Source organism: Kogia breviceps, chromosome 1, assembly GCF_026419965.1.
Source record: "Kogia breviceps isolate mKogBre1 chromosome 1, mKogBre1 haplotype 1, whole genome shotgun sequence".
Lineage (NCBI taxonomy): Eukaryota > Metazoa > Chordata > Mammalia > Artiodactyla > Physeteridae > Kogia > Kogia breviceps.
In genome coordinates, this window is record NC_081310.1 from 172,240,914 (window position 1) to 172,255,918 (window position 15,005).

Consider the following 15,005-nt stretch of genomic DNA (forward strand, 5'->3'; position numbering starts at 1 on the left):
AATGAGAATCTCAGGTCCCATCCCAGAGCTGACGAACCAGAGCCTGCATTTTTACAAGGTTCCAGGTGACCGGCGTGCACATTCAAGTTTGAGAAGCACTGCTCTAATTACCTCTAAGGATGGAACAAAGGTCTCGGCCAACTTGCAGCAGGAGGGATTCTGGTCAGCTGTAAAGGGAGACTTCCCACCTGGGAGAGGTAGAATCGATATACTGAAGGGCTATAGTGGCACTTCCAGGGGGAGGGAGTGCTCAGGCTCTCTGAGATGGTTGGGGACCTTTGGACGGGAAGGCAGAACAGTGGATAAAATCACTTCTTGTGGTGTTCTGATGTGACCACTAGCAGCCATCCGGGCACCAGGCTCTGGACGAATGTCTGGTTTGCAGAGGGGAGCCAGACAGGGGCCTTGCTCTCATGGAACTTAGGGGTTGGTGGGGGAACAGGCATGAATCCAGTAATCATTTGAATAAATGTATAATTATAAATGAGAGGCGTTGAAGGCAGGCAACCACTGAAACATACACATAGCTATGAAAGGAAATAAAACTAAATAAAAATAAAAGACCCTTTCTCGGGGAAGCTTTTTAGAGGAGGTGACATTTGAGCCAAGCTCTGAAGGATACATAAGAGTTAACACAAAGACGAGGAACGGCATTCTAGGCCAGTGCTGTCCAATAGAAATACAATATGAGCCACTTATCTCATTTAACATTTTTCTAACAGCCACTTTTAAAGAGTAAAAAGAAACAGGTGAAGCTAATTTTAATTATATCTTATATTTAACCAAATATATGCAAAATGTTATCTTTTAAACATGTGATCAATATAAAAATTATTAGTGAGATCTTTTATATTCTTTTTTTAAACTAAGTCTTCAACATTCTGGGTGTATATTTACACTTACAGCGTATCTTAATTCGCACACTACATTTTCACCAGGAATACTTGATATGTATTTTGATTTAATAAAAATTCAAGTTGAAAAGTAGATTCACATACCCAAAGTGTTTAAAGAGTAGGTTAAAATTTTCTGATAACTGAATTTAATATATTTTAAAATTTTAATTTAATTAATTGAAATGAAATAACATTAAGAATTCAGTTCTTCGGTTGCACTGGCCACGTTTCAATTGCTCCCTAGCCGTATGTGGCTAGTGGCTACTGTATTGGACAGCATAGTCCTATATAGAGGGCACAGAGCATACAAATGTCCTGTGGCAGACAGGAGCTTGGTGTTCAATGAACTGAAAGAAGGCCAATAAAGCTGGGAGGCCTGGAGGGCAAGAGAGGTGAGATGTTCCCAGAAAGGTCGCCTAGAGTTGGGTCTTTATTCTCAGAGCCAAGAGAGGCCGCTGAAGAGTTTTAAGCAGCCAGCCCACAGGATCAGATTTGCAAAAGACAAGTCTGATCTTGTCAGCCGTTGTATAGAAGACAGATTTGGGGGAAGCTGTTCAGGAGGCTGTTGCTGTCAGCCAGGTGAGACGTGGTGGTGACCGTGGAAATGGAGAGAAGAGGACACAATCAGAGGTATCTGGAAAATAAAGTTGGCAGAGTTTGGTGATAAACCGGACATGGAAAAGGGGAGAAAGGGAGAGGGAGGTGTCAAGGACAAAGTCCCCATTTCTGGCTCGAACATCCAGACAGAGGATGGTGCTGTGTTCCAAGATGTAGAACTCATGAGTAAGACCCGTTTGGGAGGAGAAAGTAGACCAAAACTTTGGTTTTGACCATGTAGAGTTTGAGGTGCCCATGAGACATCCTGGTGACGAGGGTGGGTAGACATTGCGTTGACACAGATACAGGTGTAGAGTGCACAGGGGACGTCTGAGCTGGAATGCCAACTGGCGTAGAGAAGATCACTGGGGCTGTGGGTTGGGAAGAGCCCTGGGTGAAGAGAGGCCTCAGCACCCAGCTCTGGGCCCTCCAAGGATAAAGATCGGATAACAGAGGATCGGTTGGCAGAAGAGTCAGAGAAGGAGCAGGCAAAGGAAAAACCAAGGGAGTGTCACGTCCCAGAAGCCAGAAAGCAGGAGGGGAGATCAAGAGGACCAAAAGCTGCTAGATGCAAATAAACGAGGCCTGGGAACTGACCACTGACTTACAACATGTGCACCAGTAGTGGCCTCAGCCAGAGCTGTCTGGAGAAGGTGATGGAGGCAGAATGCAGCACAAATTCTTTCCAGAAGTTTAGCCGAGGGACACAGAAGTAAGACAGGGGCTAGAAAGAGATATGGGCTCAAGAGTGTGTCTTTTTTTTTTTTTTTAGGTGGGAAAGATTTGAAAATGTTTAAAACCTGCTGGGAAGGGTCCAGCTAAGAGGAAGAGGTTGAACACACAGAAGAGAGAAGGGGAAATCAGTACTGAAAGACTCTGTGTGGAGGGACAGCTCTTACAGGAGCAAAGAGACGGGGGGTGCCAGAGCGGGAAGGCTGGGAGGTTTGGAAGTGGGGAATCTCAGGTCTGTGCACCTGACACACTGTGGGGCTCGACCTACCCATATCTCTGAGCCCCTTCACTGCTGGTCAGGAGCCTGGGTGGTCACAGGCTGGCTCCGGCCTCTCCCCTAACCCTTTAGTTTGCTTTCTCTCTCTGCCTTGGCTCTGTCTTTGCCAGTCTCTCTAGCCCTATGCATCGTCCATCTCTGATTTGGTCTCTCTGCCTTTGCCCCTCCCTGTTTCTCTGACTCTGTCCTTTCTCTGTCCCACTTTCTGTCACCTTGTCTTTCTCTGTTCCCACCTCATCAGCCCCTGGCTCTATCTGTGTGTGCCATTGCTTCTCTGTATTTCTGTCTTTGTCTGGGTATCAGGCCCTGCATGTCTTGGCTGTCTCTGGCTCTGATTTGTCCCCATCTCCCAGAACCTCAGGTCCTTGCTACTTGAAGGGTGGCCATGGATGAGCGACCTCAGCCTCATCTGAAAGTTTGCTAAAAATGCAGACTCTCAGGCCCCTCCCAGACCTAGAAATCGGAATCTGCCTCGTAACAGATTCCCCAGGTAATTCACATGCATGTTAAATGTTTCAGAAGCACTGCCCTCAGCTTTCCTCTAAAACATCAAAACCCAAACCCAGAATCTTAGAATCAGAGTGAGCTTGATCCTCCTGTATCTCCTGCATCACCTGGGTGATGCTGAGGCATTCCGCTTCTCCTCATCCCTCCTCAAGCCGCTCTTGATGCTTTAGGCAAGTAAGGGAGGGAACTTAATAGGAGCTCTGGGGGGTCCTGAGCTTCCACATCTGCAGAATTACCGGTGGGAGGGAATTCTCCTGGTATGGATATACTGGTGCATCCAGGTACAATTCCAGTGTGTCCTTGCAAACATTCTCACCTGAATCTACCTGCATCTGTCTCACTCTGTCCTTTCAAGACTAACGATGCTTTTCTGAGCTGGAGGTAGGGTATGGGTTTCAAGATGGGGGGGCAGTTACCTGCTCGCAGCCTTAGAAGCAGCCCACCTGAGGCCGGAGACCATAGGTTGGATGAGAAGTCACACGCTGTGATTTTCAGAGCGAGGGTGTGCTGGAGAGAGGAGTCATGTCAGGATTCCTAACACTGGGACTTCCCTGGCGATCCAGTGGTTAAGAATTGGCCTTCCAACGCAGGGGACGTGGGTTTGATCCCTGGTCGGGGAACTAAGATCCCACGTGCCACAGGGGAACTAATCCCCTGCGCTGAGGGGCAACTAAGCCCATGTGCTGCAACTACTGAGGCCGCACGCCACAACTAGAGAGCCAGTGCTCTGGAACTAGAGAGAAGCCCGCACACCGCAACGAAGATCCCACATGCTGCAACTAAGACCCAAAGCAGCCAAATAAATAAATATGTAAAAAGAGAAAAAGATTCCTAATCCTACTCCCAGGTTTAGGCAACAATAGCATGTGATGTGTATACTGCTGTTATCTGGCCACAGTGTCATTTGGAAAATGTTAAGTGTTTCCTCTACAGGGTTGCAGACTTGCTCAGACTAACACATTTCTGGCCACCTTACCCAGTGCCAGCTCTGGTATGTTTCAGATCAATTCTCCAGAGAATGCATTTGTTTTCCATTTCAGTATTTCGGGTGATGGGATTGTGTTTTCTGAGTTTGTTTTTTTTTTTTAAGTATGTTCCCCCACGCTCCACCCCGGTTTTTTTGGTTTGGTTTGGTTTGGAAGGACAGAGAGAATTTAGGGAAAAGGTCAGCTTCCTGGGCCTCAGTTCAAGTCCCTGACACAGGGCCAGTAATCCAGGTGCTGGCTTTTTCTTGCCCCTGATTCCAGCTGTGGTCCAGATTAGATTTAAACCGTGAAAACCCTGATGAACAGTGGTAAGGAAGGAGAAAACAACCAGAGACAACAGGTCCCATTTTTGAAGGATTAAATGGATTCCTTGCAAAGGGACTAGAGTGCCGCCTGGCTAGTAAAAGTGAGCCAGAACAAAAGCCTAGTTATAGGGGTGTAGAGAAAATCTGGAGATTAGGTGCCTCAGGGGTTGCTGAGACGGAGCATACCAGAGTTGGGTGCACCTGCTTTGGTGCGGCGTCCCTCCTGGCTCTCCCTAGGGTAAGAGCTGACACAGCGTGAAGAATAAACAGGTTTTGCCTGGAACCTTGCTTGGCTTCAGCATCAAATAGACCCTGGGTCAGCAGCCCTGATGGGGAGGGTGGGAGAGCCGCTCAACTTGGGTCCCTACCTTTCGCTCCCACCTCTAGCCTACCAGGTTAGTGGTGGGGAGGACGAGAGACCCAGGCCAGTGGTTGGAGTGGGTGGCTTGGGTCCTACCCTAGAGCCTTCCAGAGCTTAAGTAGGAAATTGCGAAACAGGGCTACATTTTTAAAGAGAAAGTATGTGAAATATGGTTCCTCCCTCGCCTGTTCGCTCTCCCGGAGCTTGGTGCAGGGTAGTGGGCGAGATGGATTCCTGGCTGGACTCAGTCCTGTGCGGGAAAGAGGGCAGAGCCAAGGCCCCCAGGGGCCCCTCAGGCCAGGCCACAGCAGCTGCCAGCCTTTGGTTATTGATTATTGTTATTGGGAGGCACTTTTTCCATCTGCAGAGTGTCAGCCTGGCCCATGGAGAAGGCCGGCTCCTTCCTCTGGCTGAGTTTCATCTCCTGAAAGGACTGGCTTCTGAGGTCTCCCTCTGCAACCCAATATGTACCATGGGCTGCTGATTAAGTACTTGGAATGTCTTCAGGTCGAGCCAGGCCTGTCCATAAAATGGGAGGCATTTTGGCAGTTCCAAGGCCCCTGGCACCCAGTCTTGGCACTGGCCCTGCTGTCTTCTTCTAGGAGCTGGGGTGGGCCTCCCGCCAGCACGCTTCCCTGGGAAACATCGAAGTGAGTTAAAGTCAACAATGAGTTCATCTCCAAAAGGAATAAGCCGGCAGCCTTCAGGGCAGGGGAACTGGAAGAGGGGGAACAGAGATTCGGGAGCAGTGGAGGGGGTTAAGTGATGCTGGAACAGCCAGACCAGATCCAAGCCCGTCAGACAAGCTGGCAGCTCAAGGGACAAAGAAAAGTGCTTTCCCAGGCCAGCGCTGGATGGCTCCCTTGGCAATGGTGGTGACAATGAGGGTGTCACAATCCCAGGGACCATGAGAAGTGTACTTTCAAGGATTGGGAGCTGCAGCAAGACACCGACCTGGAAAGAAGCTGGGGCAGTTGAGTTGATGGCCCCATAAGCTCTGGCTCTGCTGGCCCCAGGGCTGCCTGGAGGGCACGTGCAGGTGGTCACGTGGGCTGTTGAACCCACTGTCTCATCTTGGAGGATTCAAAGGGGGAGGACCCAGGTGTCAAGGCCAAGTGAGGAGCAGGCTCGTGATTGCAGAACCCAGCATTTTCATCTGAGCATCTCTATCGTTAGATTCATCTTTGAGGGCTTTACATTTGGATAATCGTTCCTGGTTTGGGCCAGTGTGTCATTTCTGTGCTTTTCACCTGGGGCATGAGGAAACCACATCCTAAAGGGCATTGGGGGCTTCCCTGGTGGCGCAGTGGTTGAGAATCCGCCTGCCGATGCAGGAAACACGGGTTCGTGCCCTGGTCCGGGAAGATCCCACATGCCGCGGAGCAACTAAGCCCGTGAGCCATGGCCGCTGGGCCTGTGCGTCCGGAGCCTGTGCTCCGCAACGGGAGAGGCCGCAACAGTGAGAGGCCCGCATACCGAAAAAAAAAAAAAAAAAAAAAAAGGGCATTGGACTGCTCTCTACTCATTTGATCTGATGCGCCATGGGGCCGGGGAGCCAAAGGCAGAGCAAAGCCCAAAGTGAGCCGTACTCTGGGACAGGCCTGAAGCTGGAGGCACCTCTCTTTGGCCACCAAGTAGAATCCTGGGCTCTCCAGCCACCTTTCAAAGGCTGGGCTCCACATGGAAGGAGGGGAGCAGCCAGAAAAGCATGATGATGGCCCATCAACTGCTTGTGCCAGTTGAGATACACAGAAAACCCATCTGGTTCAGACTTCGGATCTGACCCAGGGGCTGGGAGACCGGCAACAACTGCCTTGTACTTGGCCTGTCTCCCAAGGGCAGAACCATTGCTGAAGACTGTGTTTGATTTCTCCCGTGCCCTCACATCCATTCTCACAAGGTATTTTATTGTATGAGGTATTTGCCGACCACGCGTACTGACAATTCTTTTCCCACCACCGAACCAACAAAATGTCCGCAGACATTGCATCTCAATTTCTCACAAACACATTCTCTTTGCATTCGCATGGTTTCCCCTCTGCCCATTTCCCTCTTTCTCTAAAAAACCTGCTTCACCCTGTTGGTCCTTCTGACCTTTCGATGTGCAGCCCCAGGTCCTTCACAGCCAGGCCTTGCTCAGTACATGTGTCCCCTGTATTTTCCACCAGTTGCATTTGTCTTTTTTTTTTTTTTTTTTTTTTGGTGGTACGCGGGCCTCTCACTGCTGTGGCCTCTCCCATTGCGGAGCGCAGGCTCCGGACGCGCAGGATCAGCGGCCATGGCCCACGGGCCCTGCCGCCCCGCGGCACGCGGGATCCCCCCGGACCGGGGCACGAACCCGTGTCCCCTGCATCGGCAGGCGGATTCTCAACCACTGCGCCACCAGGGAAGCCCTTGCATTTGTCTTTTGTTATTGCAGGCTAGATGTTTGTCAAGTGAATTCAAAACAACGAATGAATGAAAAAGTCTCGCTTGAATGCGTTTATTCTCATATTATTCCTGGAGATCGTAGCTATTGATAAGGCTTACTCCTTTCTCCTTCTGGGAGTAAAAATAAGGCCAGCATCAAAGTTCATTAGGGCACTGGACCAAGAGCAACCTGACCTTGATCTCTTTGTCATCGGCCACCACTGGTTGTGACAACCCAGCTTGCCAGAGTCACCTCCCTCCACTCCCATCCCCCATACCACCTACTCTTCTGCCCAGAACTACTCAGTGGTGCCCGGTACCAATGAACTTTCAGATGTCAGTGCCTTTGTCCCTGCTGTTCCCTCCCCCTAAAACGTTCTTCCTCCATGCTCTCATCTGTGGAGCTACTCATATTTCATCCCCAGATTGAATCTGTATGTGAAGGTGCCCCCCTCCCTCTGTGTTTCTACGGACTGTCTATACACCTTTATCACATCTAAGTGTCCCCAGCCCAACGTCAGCTCCTGAAAGCAGAGACTGTGGGACTCATTCTTGCATTTCCTGTCGTTACCCAAGTCTCACGAAGCGAAGCTACAGTTTATAGTTGGAGACACCCTTATAATAACAATGGCCAACATCTATATAGCACTTACACTATCCTAAGCCCTTTACTTGCATTGCCTCACTTCATCCTCAACACAGCTCTGTGACGTGGGTACTTTTGTTATGCCCATTTTTCAGATGAGAAAACTGAGGCACAAAGAGGTAAAGGGAAGTGAGCAGGGGCACACGGCTTATAAACAGTGGAGCCAGGACTTGAACTTAGGGAGTTTGGCTGCACTACCGCCGAGCTGTGTAAAAACTCACATTTTGCATGTCCTTTTCCCCACCAGCGTACCATGACACCCAGCCTGTTCAGGTCTCACTTGTTTATCAAGAAGAGGAGGAGGATCCAGGGCACGGATCATATGTGCTCACAAATAACGCCATAGGGTCCTCACGGGCACCCACCAGGCCCTGCCTCTCCCCTCCAGGCCCTCATCAGTCATTGCACCAGCCTTGGGCCCCGGGGGGGCTACCTCAGGATGCTCCTGAAGCTGCCTACCCTGGGTGCAGACCTTGAAGATCCCAATGCACCTAAACCTCATTGGGCAAAGCTGAAATTCTTTGCCCCAAGATCACCAAAGCCCATCTCACAAAGACTCTGGACAAAGGGGCTCTTTGGATTTCTGCCTGAAGCTCCCTTCTCCTTTGGGCTCAAAAAAACAAAACAAAACAAAACAAAAAACCTTGGCCAGTGTCCCACTTCCCAGACCCCTGTTCTCCTCCATGCAGGCTCCCTCCGCACCCCTCCCCATGAAATGTAAACCTCTGCAGAGAGCCCCCTGCTGGTCCACTAAAGCATCAGCTACACTGAGATGTGTAGGGAACCCCATCTTTTGAATTCCCAGGGCAGAAAAAAAATAACTGTAACTCCATGTTGAGACTGGCAACTTTCACTCTCAGAGGGCAATGGCAACTGACCGCTCTAGTCGGTTACATGCCTGTTCAATGCCCGGAACACACACTAGAGCCCCAGGACTCGATCATGGGCAAGGTTTTTCTGTAAAGGGCCAGGGAGTAGGTATTTTAGGCTTTGCAGGGCAGCTCTTCCTCTCTGTCACTGTAGTGCCAAAGCTGTCGTGGACCGTTTGTAAACAAACGGGGTGGCTGTGTCCCAATAAAACTTTATTTATGAACTCTGAAACTGCATTTCTTAGCAGCTTCAGGTGTCACAACATATTATTCTTATTTTTATTTTCCTCTACCATTTAAAAATGTGAAGACCATTCTTAGCTCATGAGCCCTATAAAAACAGGCGGCTAGTGGGATTTGGTGGGAGGGCTGTAGTTTGCCTACCCCTGCCCTCAGAAATAAGCTACTTTGTTTATGCCTGGTGCACTGGTGAGGTGAGGGAAGGGGAACACAGCAGAAATCTGAGTCCCCAGGTCCTAGGCACAGTGGCCAAGCATCCTAGGGATTTGCCCAGCTCTGGCTAGAAGCGAAACTGACAGCTCTAAAGTCTCTCAAATAGACATTTAAAGCATCTAGAAGATTCCTCCAACCTGGTTACACAGTGAGTTGGAAGGATTGCTTTTTCCTGAGATGAGGGAGTTGGCAGATTTGTCTTTTTCTAATCAAGGCTCTAAAAAAATACAGAAATCAAGGTTTTGACCACTTCTTCCTCTGCTGCTTGAGAAGGTGTTTGTCCTAACTTTCTTCCATACCTCAGTCTGGGTCTCTCTTTTGGAAGTAAGATTTTGTTCCCAGTCTAGACTAGAGCAGACAAAGGAGCAAGAGGGATACAGGAGGCCAAGGAAAACCTCAGTGTCTTGTTGGGCAGAAACTGTCCCTAGGGCAAGGCTTACCTTCTGACAGACAGAGGTCCCCCTGACACATTGGTTTCAGGAGTTGAGTTCAGATTCTTGATGTGACTTTATTCTTCTGGAAACAATCTAAGGTACCTGGTCGACATTTTTAAAAAGTGTTTCCCTAGGGCTTCCTTGGTGGCGCAGTGGTTGAGAGTCCGCCTGCCTATGCAGGGGACACGGGTTCGTGCCTCGGTCTGGGAAGATCCCACATGCCGCGGAGCAGCTAGGCCCGTGAGCCATGGCCGCTGAGCCTGCGCGTCCAGAGCCTGTGCTCCGCAACGGGAGAGGCCACAACAGTGAGAGGCCCGCGTACCACAAAAAAAAAAAAAAAAGTGTTTCCCTAAGGAAAAGGGGGTGGTGGGCAGGAGAGGAGGGGGTAAAGAATTACACAGAGATTTAGTCTAATGGCTTAAAAATCAAAAGGATCATTGGACAGATAGATATCAAGTGTAATAGAAAACACACGGATCCTGGGGAGATGACTTAATATGGGCCCTCCAGCCTCCCCGGAGCTTAAACACTTATCTACGATTTGGAATTATCCTTCAAATTCCCACATCAGTGTGTCTTCTGGATTCACTTCTCAGGACGCAGCCAGCAAGCTTGCGTTATCTAAACCAGTCTGAAAATTAGAGGCCATTAATAGCAGCTCATAAAATTGCTTCTCAGATTTTCTTAAGCGGAATATGCTGAGGACCACGGGGATTCGGTGATAGGAAGGAGAAAAATGCTGCTAGTTATTTTTCCAAAGCTTAATCTGGGGATCTTTTTGAAGAGCTCCTTACCCAGCAATGAGATGAATGCCAAGACCAATATAGACTCTGTTTTTCCCACTTAGAAGTGGTGACCAGATACATCATCCATGAAGAGAAGTTTCTTGGGGTTCCCAGGGGTGAATCTCTCAGCTTTTGATAGCTTTCCATAGCCACCCAGCCCATCAGCTTGCTATAAGCTTGTCTAAAACTTCCCTGGCATCCTGGGTTGAAAACTGAGAGCAGTTTGGTCCATGAAGCTCTGACTGAACACACCTTATTTTTTTGTATTCTCTTGTTGAGGTTTTCTGAACAAGGACTGTCTCTTTTTGTTTTCTACAAATGTAGCAAAACTCTAAAAACATGTTCCGAGTGCTTCTCTGTTCTTCCAGGATCCTGGAGCCTCTGTATGGGGGCTGGTAACTGTTTCACACTGAGAAGCAGCCACTCCAGGGGCCCAACTCTTGGCCCCAGCAGGCAGAGGTCACTTCATCAGTACTTGCCAGAGAGACACGGGAAACTGAATAGAGATGGCTCTGCTCTCAGTTCAACCGGGAAGGCTAAGCCAACAAGCTGGCACTAACTAAGAGCAAATGGCCTTACAATGGATCATTGCCAACGGATAACGACCCTCAGGCTGCAGCATAAATATCAAGGCATTTGGGGCAGAGCCAAGACATATATTTTTAGAGTGCACAAGACACTGCCGCAGCCTTCCTCACCCTGGCTCTGCTGAGAAAAAAAGAGAGGATCTAAGATAGGTGGGAAAGGAGCTGGGTCTTACTAGGACTGCCTTCCAGTCAGCTCATTGGAAAGCCTCAGGGGGACTTTGGGGAAAGACTTTGCTTTTCAGATCTCAAACTTTTGTGTACCCAGGAATCATTTGAGAAGTTCTTTAAAATGTATATTATCTGGGTCCCACCTCCAGAGGGTCAGATTTCAGTAGCTCTTGGGTGAAGCTCAAGAGCGCATTTTTTAGAGTTGCCATATGATCCAGCAATCCCACTCCTGAGCATATATCTGGAGAAAACTATAATTAAAAAAGATAACATGCACCTCTGTGTTCATAACAGCACTATTCACAATAGCCAAGACATGTAAACAACTTACATGTCCATCGACAGATGAATGGGTAAAGAAGATGTGGTACATATACAAATGGAATATTACTCAGCCATAAAAAGCCATAAAAAATGAAATAATGCCATTTGCAGCAACATGGGTGGACCTAGAGATTATCATACTAAGTGAAGTGAATCAGAAAAAGACAAATACCATATGATATCACTTATATGTGGAATCTAAAATATGACACAAATGAACTTATCTACAAAACAGAAACAGATTCACAGACACAGAGAACAGATGTGTGGTTACCAGGGGTGGGGTGGGGGAGGGATGGACTGGGAGTTTGGGATTAGCAGATGCAACGTATTACATATAGAATGGATAAACAACAAGATCCTACTGGATAGCACAGGGAACTATATTTAATATCCTGTGATAAACCATAATGGAAAATAATATAAAAAAGAATGTCTATATATGTATAACCAACTCACTTTGCTGTACAGCAGAAATTAACACATTGTAAATCAACTGTACTTCAATTTTTTTTAAAGTCTGCATTTTTTACCAACTCCGCCAAGTGTTTCTGATGCTGATGGTCCTCAGATCACACTTTGAAAAAACACCTCTTTATTTTTTTATTTTTTATTTTTTTTATTGCAGTACGCGGGCCTCTCCCTGTTGTGGCCTCTCCCATTGCGGAGCACAGGCTCCGGACGCGCAGGCTTAGCGGCCATGGCTCACGGGTTCAGCCACTCCGCGGCATGTGGGATCTTCCCGGACCGGGGCACGAACCCACGTCCCCTGCATCGGCAGGCGGACTCTCAACCACTGTGCCACGAGGGGAGCCCAAAAACACCTCTTCAGAAGCTGCTGCTACTTGTCCATTAGATCCCAATGAAAAAGTGTTTACAGAATGAAGAAGGAAGTGAGGTCAAGATTCTCTGCTTCCCGTGAAAACACCAGTTCATTCTTTCCTATCAGAACTTGGCACAAAGTTTGGCATTTTGAACCACCTTTCTGCTCTATTCCTGTTGGGATCTTCCCATTCACACACACCTGTGCTTACTAGGAGCAAGATTCCAGGGAGTGAGAAGCTAACCCTGGGTCTGGAGGAAAAGAGAGAGCATCCCATCTACATGGTGTGTACTGGGTATACAATGCTTTCATGTACCATAATTCATATGACCACACTGCAGTCTTTCCGGGTAGTTAAATTAATATGTCAGTTTTAAAGCTGAGAAATTATAGGCCTGGAGGTATGTCATGTCTCCTCTGGTCACCGTGACTTGAGGAAGGATATATGTGAAAAATATATTACACATGCGGTACGCAGGGCAGGCAAACCAAACCAATAACTTTAGCTTGACTTTCCTTGATGAGGCTTTTTATCTGCTGGTAGAACTGAGGTTGGTTGTTGGGGTCAGCAAATACTGCTGTAAAAGAATTGATGGATCACATTACAAAAATAGATGGAAAGTTCTTATGTTAAACACAAGCTGAGTATGAGAACAGGAGAGAAACAACCTGCCATATCATCTGGGAAAATGAAACTCCTTGGCAAGACTTCACAACAGCCTGATTCAAAATTTCATAATGAAATTATGTCACTGATCAAAGCCTGAATGAGCTCATGGGCTGATTTTTGCCATTCGTGTTTATTCTGGTTTGAACCAAATTGAGGCATCAGAAATACATTATCTTAGTCTATTCTCCGGAAGTGGGCTATGGCGCCCTTGTTTGGGGGACCAAAGGGACAGAGTGAGGCAGAAGAGGACACCTTTGGGTCCTCACTGGGTGTGAAGTTGCTTCTGGTCAGCTCTGAGAGACTTCCTCAAACATCATGTCAGGGTCAAGGGCGTCCAAGCAAACTTGTGTTTAAGCTCATGATACTTGCCCTGGGGACAATAAAAGTAAGTCTCAAGGGACTGAAGGTATTTCCCGCTCTTGTCTAGGACATGGCCTGGTTTTGCTCTAGAAAGATTGTTTTGGGGCTTGTTTGTTTCAGACTCAGAGAAATAAAGACCCAGTCATCCCTCCCACAATTAGAGGACCTCACTTTATACCAAGTTGTTTGTTTTTATGGAACAAGCTACCCCACCCAGGATCCACCTTCTTCTGGCCTAACCACCTCTACTCTGACCTAACCTGAAGGCACAGTGATGGACACTTCCTGACAACTTGAAGTGCCAAGAAAAGAGGGAGTCTTCTTGGTTGAAACGCAGACATCCAGAGACTTGACTTTGGCTAGTAAAAACAGAAACTTCTGGGTCTTACTGCCCTCATTCCCCCTCAGGAATGCAGAGACATTCCCATCTGCTATTCACTAAATGTGTCCTCTTAAAACTCAGGTATTGAAATTCTAACCCCTGATGTGATGGTATGTGTGTGTGTGTGTGTGGTGGTTGCGGGGGGAGATGATTAGGTTTAGATGAGGTCATGAGGATGGAGCCCCCATGATGGGATTAGTGCCCTTAGGGGAAGAGGAAGACACCAGAGCCCTCCCCCTTTCTCCAGCATGTAAGGACACAGTGAGAAGACAGCTGTCTACAAACCAGGAAGAGAATTCTCACTAGGAAGCCAACCATATGGGCACCCTGACCATGGACTTCCCAGCCTCCAGAATTGTGAGAAATCAATGTTTGTGGTTTAAGCCACTCAGTCTATGGCATTTTCTACAGCAGCCCCAGGTAAGACAACATCTATTCATTCCTTCATTCAGTGAATATTTATTTAGTCCTTACTATGTTTAGTAGTAAGGACTTAGTCCTTACTAAGTGCTTTTTGAAGTCTTGAAGACACAGTGGTGAACAAACTTTCAAGGTCCCTGCTCTCAAGAAGCTTACATTCTAATTTTGGGGGAAGCAGCTGATAAACTTGTAAGTAACATAATTTCAGCTAGTAATAAATGCCATGAAGTAAATAAAACAGAATACTATAACAGAGTAACTGCAAAAGAATGGGAGATTGTGATTTAGACAGATTAGACAGGAAAGAATTCCCCCAGAAGGAAGGGTTTCTGGGTAAAATACAGGATGCCCAATCAAATTTGAATTTCACATAAACAATGAATTTTTTTAGTATAAATATGTCCCAAATATTACATGGGACATATATAATATTGATACTAAAACTTATTCCATTGTTTATCTGAAATTCAAATTTAACTGGGCATCCTAGTTTTTTTGTTTGTTTGGCCGCATAGCGCAGCATGTGGGATCTTAGTTCCCCGACCAGGGATCGAACTCCGGGACCCTGCAGTGGAAGCACGGATTCTTAACCACTGGACCACCAGGGAAGTCCCATGGGCATCCTGTGTTTTTTATCTGCTAAATTTTGCAGCCCTATCTGTAGGTGACATTTGAGCTGAGAACTGAATGACCAGACGGAACTAGCTATGCAAGGTTTAGGGAAATGATGATTCAGGCAGAAGGAATATCCAGTGTAAATGTCAGAATAACCAGAGAGTGGAAGGTACAAATGAGGTCAAATAAATAGGCAGTCTCTGCCTCTCTCTCTCTCTCTCTCTCTCCCTCTCTCTCTCCCCTTTAACGCTGAGAGTGATGATACGCTGTTGGAGTTTTCACAAGGGTGACAAGATCTCATTGGTATTTGGCTGCTGTGTACTCGGCCACTTTTGGAAGGACCTAGAGGACAAATTCAGAAGCTAATTAAACTTAACCTTCTGTCATTGGCCTGGGAAG